The following is a 14520-nucleotide window of genomic DNA, read 5'->3' as shown; positions in this document are numbered from 1 at the left end:
TAACATTGAAATTAAATTAAACAAAATTTTTACGGGGTAATGTCCGTTATAAAGTGCCTGGAAATTGTTTTGGGTAAAAAATATCTGAAATACCCTTTTTTAAGAAAAACCTAAAATTACAAATTTTTCATCTCTAAAAACAGAAAATACGAAAAATCAGACGTATTTCTAAAGTTCCTAGAAAAAGTAGTATTTCTGATGAGGTGCTAATTACAGAAAAAACATTGGGTACGATTAAAAGGGCCCCTGTGCTAAATAACTCCCCAAGGGCCTTTGAACATAATAAACTTGCTTTCACCCCCTTCTTATTGCTGATAAATCTTTTAAACTTGTTAATCAGTGCACTCCACATTTTATTTGTAGTTATGGCATTACTGTCTGAATTCATCAAAAAAACAAAGAAAACCAACTCAGTAAAACTGAGTTATCTTTTAAAATATTGGCTTTAAAAACCCGGTTATCCCCACAAGAAAAACACTACACAAAACTCTCGTAATAAAAACCCGTATTTTGGGGCGGGAGTGGGTTCTTTAATCACTAGGGGCTTATCGTTTATATTAACCCTAGCTTTTCTTTAATGAAACTTGTAATGTGCAATTTTTCCCCTTTTCCCCGGGTAACTTAAATAAAAATCCTTTATTGTTATTATCGATTGTTTAGTTGTATTATCTTGCCACACAATAGAAAGGCCTTTCCCCCCCCCCGCGGGTCCGTTGATCCACCCCCGATTTCATTTAAAATTAAACACATCATTTTGTTGTGGGTTAAATTTAGAACCCCAAAAACGCAATGACAAAGGAGCTTTTTAAAACCCCCTGTATTTTTTTCCCGATTTTTCCCTTTTTTAGGCTCAAAAGGGGGGGGCCCCCCTTTCCTTTAAAGTTTTTTTGGGTTTGACATCCCCCAATACTTTTCCCAAAACTACACTTGGATTTATGACACGTTTTCTTTTTTCGGGCCCATATGGCTAAAAAATGTTCCGGGGTTTTTCTCATGAGAATTTTGGGATTTTTAACCAGATTTTGGTATTTCTTACTCGTTAAGGGTTTTTTTCAAAAGTTTCCTCAACGAGGGGAAAACCCCGGGTTTTACATTTTCTGCCCCCCAAACCGGGAAAAAGTAGTTTAAGTCCTAAACTTTTTAAACAAATTTTCCCTGTTTTTTGGGAAATTTTGGTCGGTAAAAATTACTTCTCCTTATGCTCGGCCCATCGTATCAGTGGTTTTATTACGGGCAGCGAAAAAAGGGCAATTTAAATAAACGAGAAAAAAATAGTTTTGATCAGGAAAACAAACTCCGTAAAACGGGCCAATTTTTATGGGGGTTTTCCTTTTTAAAAAAATCTGATTTTTTGGGCGGAAATTTGGGGAAAAGCCCTCTTAAAATTTGATAGTTTACAGTTCCTCATCCTTAACCGGTTCGTACTCAAAAATTTGGGAAACTCTTCTTTAGCCCGTTTAACAAAAATTTAAGGATAGGCGGGAAAAACGGTTTTTTTGAAACCTTATCCAACACTTGATCGGGTTCCACTACCTTGTTTCTTTGTATGACTGATTTCTGAAGGGCCCTTTAAAGGGCTCTCAACTGTGTTCTCTGTTACCCCCCGGTTGACAGTCCTCCCCAAATGAACCCGGTGGAAGTTGGTTCCCCTTCCAAAACCTTTCCAAACCCTTCTCCATGTTTTTTTCCTCTAAACAAGAAATCCGCACAAATGAAAAAAAGCACAGCCCCCCTGTTTTCCTGCATTTTGGGCCTTTAATTTGGGAAAAATTTTTTTTCCCGAATGTGACTTTTACCAACCCAGGGTACGAAAATGGTGGGTTTGGGAAGTGTGGAGAACAATAAAGTTTCCATCTCCCTTTTTCCAAAAGGGCCCCTATCCCCCCTTAACTTCAGTCTCGTAGTTTTGACGGGATGTTTTTTGGGTCACTAAAAAAGGGCGGGACCGGGTTGTCTTTTTCGGGGATATACATCAATGTGGTCTGTTTCTGGGCTCTTGGAAGCTTTGTAGGCGGTTTTTCTCCCGGGTTGTGCAAATTTTCAAAATTTTTTTCCCTTTTTCCCAAATTTTTTTCCCTTTTGGCGGATGGGGTTGATATTTTCAAAAATTTAAAAGGTTTTTTAAGGAGGGAGGGGAGGCGGATTCCGGGATTGAAAAAATTTCTTATTTAAACCAGTCTCAACAGTATAACATCTTTAAATAAATTTAAAAACTAAAAAATTTTTAAAAAATTGGTCTTTTTTTGTGTTTTAAAAAAGGGTTTTCCGAATTTTGGTTCCCGTTACGGGAATTTCCCTTAGGGGCCCAAATTAAACCCTTAGTAAAATTTGCTGGGAAAGTTTAGGGACACGTTCATTTGGGTTTGAAAATATTGGGTTAAAAAAAAATTGACCCTATTAAAGGTAGTTAGTTGATTTTGTCCCACTAAAAATTTTAAAAAAACCCTTGTTGGTTAGGAAAATCTCTCCCCTCAGGCTAACTTTGTACATAACGTTATCTTAATCAGGTGATAAGAAAATTGGTTAAAATACGGCCGGCCGGAAAGGGGTTACATTGCCACCTATAAAAAGGGACGGGGAAATAGGGGCCCCCTTTGCTCCCTTTTTTTTGGACCAAATTTTTGAGGGTCCAGTTGATTGGGGGTACATATGCCTTTAAACCTTTACTATTTGACGACTTTTTTCTTTTGATGGTGCTTTCCCCGGGTTTTAACTCTGAAAACATTAAAAAAATATGTGTGAATTTTTGGGGGCCCCAAAAACCAATGCTGGGAAAGTGAAAGTTTTTTTGAAGCCTGGAAGGGCGGGGAAAATTTTTATCATATCATATAGCGAAAGGGAAATTAAAACACGGAAGGCACAACCAAGTTTATTTTGTCACATAATCTTGATGATTTCTAAAATGGGGGTAAAAATTAAACCCAAAATTTGAAATCCCCCGCTTAAAACCCCTTATTTTATTTACAAATGGTTAAAACAACCTGATAGTACCATGCCCCGTCCCACAAATCATTATCAGGTGGTAAAAATTGTTAACAGTGTCAAAATTTAAAAACTACCGCTAAGGGTCAAAAATGGGGTAATTTCGTCAAAACAAATTATTATAAACTTTTTTAGCCCCTTTGGGGGGGCAAAAAAAATTTAGTTTATCAAAATTTTTTTTTTGATGAAAAAGGGTTAATAGTATTCAAAAGAGGAAAAATTTTTTCCAAATAGGGGGAAAGACAAGTTTACTTTGTCACTTCAGTTTTTTATAAAGAGTTGGGTAACCCTTTCTCAGATTAAAGATATTTTTTTTTAGTTTGGATGGCTTTAATACTTTAAATACCTGTAAAAAAACCCTAGGGCCTTTTTTAACCCACACTATCTTAAAATTTTGATACTGTTGGGGCAGGGAAATTTAAATTTTTGTAAATTTTTAAAGGGTCTTTGGAAAAATTTAAATCAAAATTTTTAAAAAATTTGGGAAGCTCTATGTTCTGGACAATTTTTTTCCAGTCGTTCTAAAAGGAATGTTGTTCTAATGGGGGAAATGGGTTTTCCCCAAAATGGGGCCCCCGACTTTGGTTTACTTTGTCACCCCCTTTTTTTTTAAGATTTAAGGAAATTCCATCACTTTAAAACCAATTTTTTTTTGAAGTTTGGTTGATTTAAAGGTGATAAAAGCAGCCTTGCTAATTTTTTACCCTATTTTAAAAATTTGGGGGGGCCCTAAAATTTAAATTTTGGTCACATTTTTATGTGACTGGACAAATTTAACCTAAATTTTTAAAAACAAAAGCTCTATATTTTTGGACCTATTCAAATTAAATTTAGGATATAGATCTTAAAAAAATTAGGGGCCCAAGACTGTTTATTTTGTCACACCCGTTATTTTAAGATTTTAGGTAAACCCAAGATTAAAAGATATTTTTGTGTTTGGTCGATTAATACTTTAAAAAACCCCGTAAAAAAGCCCCTAGGGGCCAATTTTAACCACAAATCTTGAAAATGTTGGGGCAGGGAAAGAAAAATTTTGTCACTTTTGGTGATTTTGGGCCCAAATTTTTAACCTAAAATTTTTTAAATTTAAAGAATGTTAAATTTTCTAATAGAGGTATAGAATATAGATCTTCAAAATGGGGCCCAAGACATTTTCCCTTTGCACATCTGTTTATTAAAAAGATTTTAAATTATAAAGGCTATTTTTTATACCCATTGTTTTTTATCATTTACAAATTTGTAAAAATTTTTGTGAAATTTTAAAACATCAACTCCCCTTAATTTGGGCTTTCCTACTTTGGTCATATAAAAATTTTTCCCTTCAAACCAAAATTTCGTAAAAAATTTTCGCCCCTTTAAATTTTCTTAAAAAGGTGACAAAATTTTCCTCTTTTCCCAAAAACCAATGGGCCTATTGCTATTGGGGCCAAAAAAATTTTTAGGGCATGATTTGGTTTAGAGCAACTTCAAAAAATGAGTTAAAAAGGGTTTTTTTGGACACCCCCCCTTTAAAATAAAAGGTTGGGGTAAAAATGGACAAATTTCCCAAAAATTTCCCTTTTGAAAACCCTTTTCAAAATTCCGGGGGCCCTTTTAAAACCCAAAATTTTTGGAATCTTTAATTTTTAGATGTTTTAATTTTACTATATTTAAACCCCCAAAGGATGATAAAAAGAAAAATTTTCCCGAAAAATAATTCACAAAAAAGTGACATTTGAAACTTTTAGTGCCTAACAAACAATAGATTTCTTTTTGACCGGTGCATATGGGGGGGAATGGTTACTGGTTTAAATTTTCAAAAACTTCAAAACGTGAAAGTTCCCCCATTAGGGAATAAGGGTGTTTTTTCAAAACCCCAACCTTTTTAAACAAAACCCCCAAATTCAAAACCCCCAAAAACAAAATCTATAGCAATGCTCAAAATTTTTTTGGGCTACATAAAATTGAACCCCAAAAATTTTAAAGGTATGTAGTATAGTTTCTTTTATACGTTTAGAAATTTTGGTTTTTTCGTCTGAAAAGGGGTTTTCAAAAAACCCCCGGGGGCCCCTAATGGGTTAATAGTTTAAAAATTTAACCCACTATCAAAAAAAACCTTTTTTTGGGGGGGTTTACCAAAATCCTCAAACTCAAAGACAGGGGCCTTAGGTAATTATTAAGGGACCCTTTTTTTAAAATTTAAAAGTACTCCCAAAAGGGTTAAGTACTTTTTTGAAATTAGGAGGGGGGTTTTTTTTCCTATTATTTAATTTATCAAGCAGTGTTTTCCAAAAAAGTATAAAATCTGTATCATGTTTTGTTTTGCCCCTTTGAAATTTGCTATTAAGTTGTTTGAAAAATTTTTTTTCCCCCAAAAATGTTGGCACTTTCCCCATGTAGTTTTTTTCCAAAAAAAACGGAGTGTTCGCGGGTTTTTAGTCTAAAGGATTGAAAATACGGATACTGGAAAATTAATCCTTTTTAAAAAGAGAAAAGGGAAAAGTGAAAAAGGAAGTTAGGGGGGAAAAGGGAAAAATTTTCGGCGCAACGCAAACTTCGGCAAAATTTTGTTAAAAATTTTTATTAAAAAAAGCTTTTATATAGTTAAAAGCAAAAATTTAAAATTAACCACGGGAAAACGGGTTCCATCAAAGGGTTTTAATACATTACATTGAAAATAGTGATGTAAACACTTTAAAACTGGGCCAAGTACATAATATCAAATGAACGGGCCGGGGGTGGTCCCTTTTTTGTTTAAATTTGCTTTAAATATGTTTAAAAAAAAACCCTTAAGCTTCTCGAAACTCTTCTTTTTTATTGTTCCCTTAGGTTTAAATAAAAAATGGGGGAAAAGTTTTGTCACTTTGCGTTTAATGGGGGGCAAAAAGTTAATTTCTAAAATACCCAAAGGGAAAATATTTTGGTTCTATGTTATCGTGAAACTCTGAAAAATTTGAGCGGGCCAAAGCTTTATCAGGATGGGGTTAAAGGCCTTTTGGGACTGCCCGATGCTCTGAAAATCCATCGGGTGCTTTCTACTGGGTTCCCCCATATATATCGGGACATAATTTCCACGTACTTTGTATATGAACATTTTGGGTTTGCAGTCGTAAATTTTTTTTGTGATGAGGGGGACAATGATACGGTTTGTTGGGGCAGTGTGGTTTGTCGTGGGGGCTTTAAAGAAAATTGGGATCTCTGAGGTTTTTTAAACCTGGTGTGAATAAAAATTTGCCCGGTTTAAGTTGTTTTGGGGGAGGCAAATTGAGGGGTTTTCCCCCTTTGGAAAAATGGTCGTTGATGAAGGTAGATGCCATTTTTACGTGGTGGGGAAACCCTTGATTTTGATGATGAAGGGTTATGACGGGGTGGGAGGGGGGAGGGGGGAAGTCTTTCCTTTTTTGGGGTTATACGTCGTGGGTTTGGAAATTTTGTTGAACCAAAAAGTTTTTCAAATATCTTTTTGGACTCTTCTTTATACTTTTGGTGTTGAGGGACAAAAAGCAGCGTTTTTTTGAAGTTCTTGAGGTTTTTGTACTTTGTTCCCTCATTTGGTGGTGTTGGCGGCAGTGTGATTTTCTTTTTTGCTTCTTTTTTTGTAGAATTTGGGGTGTAGGGGTTCCTTTTCGTCGATCTTTTCTGGGTGTCGGGGAAATGGGGTGAAAACCTGACGGTTTTTTCCGGTAGCCAATTTCCCATTGAGAAACTGGCTGGCCCCGTTGAGAGGGACCCCATTTCCCTCAAAAGCTTCTTTTTTGGGGTGGGGATAGTGGAGCCCCATCTCAAACGGGACCCGGGCCCAGTTGCCCCAAATGGGAAATTGACTACCGGAAAGCCGGGATTTAACCCCTTTCCCTTTCGACACCCAGATAAAGATCGAGGGAACCCAGGGAACATACCCCCAAAAATTTTAAACAGAAAGAACCCAGAAAAAGAAAAAACCCATGCACGCCAACAGCCCCACAAGGGGGGAAAACAAAAGTGGGAAACCATCAAGAACTTCTACAAAACGGTGCTTTTTGCCACAACCCCAGAGTTTTAAAAAGGGAAAGGGAAGAAGTTGACAAACTTTTGGTCAACAAAGGGTTACCAAGACCCCCGAGTAAAAAAAACAGACGACTTACCCTTTCTCCACCTACAACCGTCAAAACCCTTCATCATAAACTTACAAGTCCGACCACGAAACATGCCCCTCAAACCCAATCATCAACGGGGCCATTTTCCAAAAAAAGAAAACTAAAATTTGCCCCCCTCACAAACTTACCGGCAAATATCTATTCACCCCAAAGGTAAGAAATTTCTCAGTGATCTTATGTTAATCACACCACACGAAAAAACCACCCCCCCGGGCCCATACCAAATGTTTTCATTTTGTCCACTCATCACAACAAAAAAACGACGCAAACCCCAAAAAGGTGTTATATAAAATTTAACGTGTAAATTATGTAAGGGGATATATGGGGGGGAAACGATAGAACCCACACGATGGGAATTTTCGAGTTCGAAGACGTCCCCGGGTTTTTAAACCCTTTCCCGGATAAGGCTTTGGGGCCCCATTTTTCCCGGAGTTTCCGTAACATAAAAACCATTTTTTTCCCTTTCGATTTTTTTAGAAATTAACTTTTATACACCTTTAAAACGCAAAGTAAAGAATTTCCCTTAAAATTAATTTTTTTAAAACCTAGTATCAAAAACAAAAAAGGGAGGGGGCGAGAAGAAAGGTTTTCCCTTTTTAAAAAATTTTTTTCAAAAAAATAAAAAAAATTTTTTGGGGGGGGGGGGGGGGGGGGGCACACGACCCGGGCTTTTCCCGTGATTTAAAAAATTGGCGAGTGTAAAAGGTGAAAAACCAAATTTTTTTAAAAGAAATTGTATTTTTCCTTTTAAATGAAACCCGTTTTCCCGTGTGGGGAATTTTTAATTTGCTTTTAAAATTGTATGGTTTTTTTAATTTTTTACACTTTTTTAAAATTTTTTTTTGCCAAAGGTTGGGGGGGAAGCCAAAAATTTTTTTGCCCTTACCCAAACTTCCTTGTTTCCGGTCCTTGTCTTTTTAAACCGGTTTAAAAACCAAATTTCAGTATTTAAAGGTTGTTATTTCATTTTTATATCAAAAAATTACCTAGAAGCGTTTTTTTGATCTGAAAATTTTTTTGCCCCGGAAAAATTTTAAAAATTCATATTTTAATTGGCTCCCCCCTTTTTTCTATCCCCCGGGTCCCCCTTAAAAATTCATAAAAATTTTTAAAACAAAAAATATTTTTTATTTTTTTCCCCGGGTTTTGAGGGGGATGTTAAAATTCGAAATTAATTGATTTGGGTGAGGGGATTTGACCCCTCTTTGTCCTGAAAACCCCTTTGAAAATTTTTCTTAACTTTACTTAAATTTAATAAAGGCGCTTAAATTTAGGGAAAATTTTAAAAATTTAGCTGAAAACGTTTCAAAGAGTTTTGCGGGGGAAAAGGGGAGAAAAAATTTTGGGCCCTCAAACCAGATTACAGCCTTATACGCCAAAATACGCCCACATACCCCCACAAAACGGCCTTGATACGGCCCCCCCCCAATACGGTCTCAATTAAGGGACCCTAACAGCCAGGTTACGGCCCAAAGCCCTAAGCCTTGATGGGCCACCATCCGGCTCTTTTTGAAGGCTTCTTACACCCCACGATTAAAGCCACAAAACGTCCTGAAAAGGCCACAAACGGTCTTTATTTAAAAGGGGGGGGAACCTTTAAACGCCGGGATACGGCCAGGGTTACAGCCCTTAAAAACGCCCTTTGACGGCCACCATGGGCCTATTTTTTTGACCTTTTCCCGCCGGGGTTTACGGCCCCGAACGCCACAAAATCCTTAAACGCCCAAACCCGGTTTTTTGAACGGCTTTTACACCACAAACCCGGTCACAACACCCCCAAGGGCCCTTGTAAAGCCCCCAACCCGGCTCTATTGATTACCTTTTTTACACCCCATTTAAGGCCGTTCGGCCATCCAAACCCCTAAAATAAAACAGCCGGGAAAAGGCCCCGGGAACGCCCCAATATTTCCTTTGGAAAGGCCCACCAAGGGGGTTTTAAAAAAAGGCCCAATTACCGGGGATACGGCCCCGAACCCCCAAAACGCCGGGAAACGGGCCCAATGGGACCCAAGCCGGCCCAACCGCCACCGTACGTCCAAAACACCCGGGCCAACCCGGCCTTGTAAGCCCCATTAAAAAACGGCCTAGAACCCTTTTCGGGCCCTATAGGGGCCTTGATAGGGCCCCCCCAAAACGTCTCTAAAAATTTCCCTTTAAATACGGGCCACGATAAAAAGCCACATAGGGCCCTTAAAACGCCACCTTTGGGTTCTTTTTAAACCCGAAACTATACGGGCCCCCGATACGCTACTATAGGCCCTTAATACGGCCACCATACGGTTCTATTAAAGGGTTTTTTATCGCCACGAACGGTCACGTTTAAACCCGCAAGGGCCCTTGATCAGCCACCAAAAACGGCCCTCTATTGAATAAAAAAACCCCACGACCCCCCTTAAACGGCCCGATAGGCCCACCAAAACCGGCCCTTTTTAAAAGGTTCTCCCCCGGCCCTAGGGGGCCCCTTTGAAAAGGCCCCATCCGGTTTTAAATTAAACGGCTTTATACGGGCCCGGGTAGGGTTTCACGTTTACCCCCGCAAACCGGCCTTGATAAAAGCCCCATACGGCCCTTATTAAATTTCCCAAATTTTCCGGGGCCCCAAAGGGCCATTTAAAGGGCCCCGATACGGCCACCAAGGGTTTTTTTTAAAAACCGGGGCTTCTTTACAGCCACGATGGGGTCCCGAAAAACCAAAAACCCGGCCTTTGAACGGGCCACCAAAAACGGGTCAAAAACTGGAAATTTTCCCCTTTTCCAGCCCCAATAACCCTTAAAAACCCGGCCCCCCAAAACGGTTCAAAAAACGGTTTCAAAAACGGGGCCACGTACGGGCCGCTAAAAAGGGGCCCCTTGATCGCCACCAAACGGTCTCAATTAAAGGGCCCCCTTTGTAGTGTATCTTTGTTAAAGCAACTTATTATTTATTCTTAATTTATTTTGGCCTTCCCAGGGGGAGCTGAAACCCTATTTTTTGGGGGGCCCCTTTATGTGCTGTTGCTACAAATAAGCCTGAGTTTAAAGTTAAAAACCATTGTAAAGTAAAATACGCCCCCTCCAAACGGGAAGTGTATAACTTAGGGCACACAGAGGGGTGGTTTTGGATAAAATGAGTCAGTTCTTTTTAAGGGCTTTTTGGTGTTGTCATTTGTCCAAAACAGAGCCCAAAGGCCTTTTGCAAACTGCTCGGGTGACTCCCTGCCCGTGGGTTTTTTTGAACGGGGTTTTCCAGGAGGGGTTTCCGACGGGGAACTTACAATTTTGGGACGTTTTTTTCATCTTTTCCTTTTGATAAAGGTAAACGTTCCTTTAAATTTTTTTTTATTACTATTATTAATTTTTGAACTTTTCAAGTCTTTTTTTGACAAAAACCAAAGTTTACTAAAGCAAAGTTAAATTTCCCCCCCCCAAGTTCCCCTTGAGTGGTTTGGCCCAAAGGGGACGCCCCGGGGGGCTAAAAAAACCCGAACCCCGGGCAGTGTTTTTAAAAAGGGGCAACCTTCCCTTACACTCTATACAGCCACAATACGGCAACGATACAGCTACTATATGGCCTTGATACGGCCACCATTGACCATACGGTCTCTATTAAACGGCCTTTATACAGCCACGATACAGCCACATATAAGGCCTCGATACGGCCACCATACGGTCTCTATTAAATGACCTCTATACAGCCACGATACAGCTACTATATGGCCTCGGCCCTCGATACGGCCACCATACGGTCTCTATTAAACGGCCTCTATACAGAGGCCTCTATATTATATTAAATTTCCTTCAAATTAATCAACCAATTAAACAACTAATTAAGAACGAATACTGAGGGAAGATTGAGTTATCTGAACACTGTAAAATATTAATGCCCATTTGGTGTATGACTTTTTGTCCTTGACTGCTAGTTTGGTTTTGGAAGGACAGGTAACTAACGGGGCAAGGAATGCGCGTGCCTGAAAGCTTTTGCACACACCGAACGCTAGTTCAGTTAGGTTTTAGAGACAAGGCTCATATTAGGACTAGAAGAAATTTTTTAGTAGACATTAGGGGTTCTGTTTATAGTTGATACTATAGGTTGCAGTCTGTTTGTGACATAAAAGCCTACACTAAAACATGCTTTAGTTTATTTTGTGAAGTCAAGGACTATAAAATGTAGCTTCAAGGTGGATATTAAAGAGCTGGCGAAAGGATTATGGCCTTTGTATCAATGGTTATAATAAGCTATAAATATCTTAAACTATACAGTGCTAATTAAAAATTTCTTTATACTTCATTCTCAGATTAGATTTAGAAAATTCAAAAAATATACATTTATTTTATTAATACTTTCTCACACATTCTTTATTCACAGGACAAGACTTGGAAAACAGTAGCCTAGGGGAATTTAATTGAGATGTGTGTGACCAGCCAGTTATAATGTTTGGAAAATAATATTTGTGCAGTCAAAATCTTTTACGGTCCAATCAAGCAGGGCGTGGTTATGCTGATTGGCTAATAGCGCACGTTTAAGTTTTCCTCGCAAGCACATTACACTAGTAGTAAAGTCAGTCATTCTGAACTTTGGGGTTAAAATGTTAAAAATTTTGGTTGACCTAGTGTTGTGGTTGTCAGGTGGGTCTACCTGACAGATTAGAAGGCAGGGTTTCCTCGACGAACATGTGTAACCTTCATATAGGGATATTGGAGCACGGAATTTCATTATCTTGTAGAGCTCGAGGTAACTGTGGTATGTATAGAGATTTTGTATAGCTAGAATATTATTATGCTTGAATATCGGTTTGGTGTGTTCTTTTATGAAAAATTTTTGGTCAAGTTTCTGGTGTCCTATAGGCCTAGTACGTGCACAAGTCTTAAACTTATCAAGGTACGCCAGCCTATCACCAAATAGTACTCTGTGACAGTACTTCTGAGCAGTAAATATTGAGCTTATACGTTGCTTAGCTGCCCCACCCCATACAGATATACAGTAGGAAAGATGGGATTCAAACAAAGTATAGTATAGTTGTTGATGTAGAAATTCTGGAAGGGAGCAGCGAAGTCTACATAAAGTGGATGTGGAATGATTTAGAGTTCGCTTAAGAGCTTTAATGTGATCTTCCCATGATAGGTTCTCTTTAATTATAACACCCAGAAATTTTGCGGATGAAACCTTTTTGATTGGAAAGTTGTCTATAGTTAGTACAGCTTCAGGGTAAGCACAAACCTGATAATATAGCTGGTAGTATAGAGTCTTCACAGGATTGACTAAAGTTAGGAAGTAGTTTCTTGAATAAGTCGTTATGACCCTTTACTTCCGTTCACTGAAATCTGATAAACTCCACGTGAGTTTTCTAATCTTATAGTTTTAACTTTAAAATAGCGTGCTGGCTGTTGTATTATTAAATTTCCTTCAAATTAATCAACCAATTAAACAACTAATTAAGAACGAATACTGAGGGAAGATTGAGTTATCTGAACACTGTAAAATATTCACAAACCTGATAATATAGCTGGTAGTATAGAGTCTTCACAGGATTGACTAAAGTTAGGAAGTAGTTTCTTGAATAAGTCGTTATGATCTTCTACTTCTGTTCACTGAAATCTGATACACTCCACGTGAGTTTTCTAAACTTATAGTTTTAACTTTAAAATAGCGTGCTGGCTGGTGTATTATTAAATGATACTTCAAATTAATCAACCAATTAATTAACTAATTAAGAACCAATATGGAAGGAAAATTTAATTATGTGAACACTGTAAAACATTGACAAACCTGATAATATAGCTGGTAGTATAGAGTCTTCACAGGATTGACAAAAGTTAGGAAGTAGTTTCTTGAATAAGTCGTTATGACCCTTTACTTCCGTTCACTGAAATCTGATATACTTCACGTGAGTTTTCTAAACTTATAGTTATAACTTTAAAATAGCGTGCTGGCTGTTGTATTATTAAATGATACTTCAAATTAATCAACCAATTAATTAACTAATTAAGAACCAATATGGAAGGAAAATTAAGTTATGTGAACACTGTAAAACATTGACAAACCTGATAATATAGCTGGTAGTATAGAGTCTTCACAGGATTGACTAAAGTTAGGAAGTAGTTTCTTGAATAAGTCGTTATGATCTTCTACTTCTGTTCACCGAAATCTGATATACCCCACGTAAGTTTTCTAAACTTATAGTTTTAACTTTAAAATAGCGTGCTGGCTGTTGTATTATTAAATGATACTAATATATTAAATTTCCTTCAAATTAATCAACCAATTAATTAACTAATTAAGAACCAATATGGAAGGAAAATATAGTTATGTGAACACTGTAAAACATCCACAAATTTAGTTGTGTAAAACATCCACAAACCTGATAACCTTGGGCCGGGTAGGATAGAGCCTTCGCAAGATATAGCTCACAATAAGGATTTAGGAAATAGTCTTCTTCTCAGAATCGTATTTGAAATTTTTCTTTAATTCAGCCACTGAAAAAATACTGCTTTCAATAAACAACGGTACTCAAAAATTGAAGTAGGAACATATCACAAGTTATGATGGCTGTTATAGCTTCCCTTAGCTTTCCGTTTATTGTTTAGATATTATAATCCTAGCTTAAAATCAGCCTTGGTTTTACTTTCTGAATTATGTTGTTGATCGCTTATTACATATGTATTTCATGATAAAAACTACTATTATATACATTATACAAACTAGGCCAAAAATATATATGAGTTTTATAACTTGGCAACAACGTTTACGTTAATATAAAACTTCCATGTACCTGCCAAAACGTTATATAAATGTTTCGCCGACAAAGATGCGTCGATTAAAACAAGTTTACAAATCAATAATCAGGCCGGGTTCAGTGTAAGCTTATACGAAATCAAAAGGATTAAAGCTGAGTAACAACGAACTCTCCTCAACAAAATTATGGGTGTAGATTCTACAGCTACAACTGCGGAAGACCATGATCTAATGAGTCACGTGCAGTTCATGTGACCCGTTGGAGAGTGCTTTGGCTATTGAGTTACATATCACGAGGTTAGATAATGTGCCATTTCATTAGATCACTGCGGTCGCCGCGCGGTGTTATATTACTGAACAGTGCTCTCTCTTCAACATGTTGTCAAAGCCTGAAGGAAGTTATTATGGCCTGGTGGGGAGGGGACTATACTCAACTCACAATTTTGTTTTATCACGTCACTACAGTCATGTTGTAAAGATGAAGTTACAATTTACGGGGGAAGGGCCCTCTGTAGCTCTTCCTGATTGTGTCTTTTAATTACACCCTGAAGTTATCAGGATGGATCAGGGATGTATAATGTATATACATTACATTTATAACAAGTTTTCAGCAGATTATTTTCCAAAACAAAATTAGTTATGATGAGGATTCAACAGGACGTGTTGCAGTTTTTATTATATTTATTATATACAGTTTATTAAGCATCAACA

The 14520-nt window shown here is 37.6% G+C and overlaps 2 long non-coding RNA genes across 2 annotated transcripts; both read right to left on the bottom strand.

The window, feature by feature from the left end:
- Positions 1–12308: 12308 nt before the first annotated feature.
- Positions 12309–12936, bottom strand: LOC134817809 (uncharacterized). The gene is made up of 3 exons (XR_010160573.1): positions 12844–12936; positions 12569–12672; positions 12309–12398 (listed from the first exon to the last, which is right to left on the bottom strand). It is a non-coding gene; the product is annotated as an uncharacterized LOC134817809 (long non-coding RNA).
- A 184-nt stretch (positions 12937–13120) lies between these two features.
- LOC134817810 (uncharacterized) lies at positions 13121–13989 on the bottom strand. Its single transcript, XR_010160574.1, has 3 exons — positions 13847–13989; positions 13436–13550; positions 13121–13222 (listed from the first exon to the last, which is right to left on the bottom strand). It is a non-coding gene; the product is annotated as an uncharacterized LOC134817810 (long non-coding RNA).
- Positions 13990–14520: the final 531 nt, after the last annotated feature.

Source organism: Bolinopsis microptera, chromosome 7 (assembly GCF_026151205.1).
Source record: "Bolinopsis microptera isolate Bmic1 chromosome 7, MBARI_Bmic_1.0, whole genome shotgun sequence".
Classification (NCBI taxonomy): Eukaryota; Metazoa; Ctenophora; class Tentaculata; order Lobata; family Bolinopsidae; genus Bolinopsis; species Bolinopsis microptera.
Note: the sequence above shows the minus strand (reverse complement) of the source record. Positions and strands in the feature narration are given on the sequence as shown.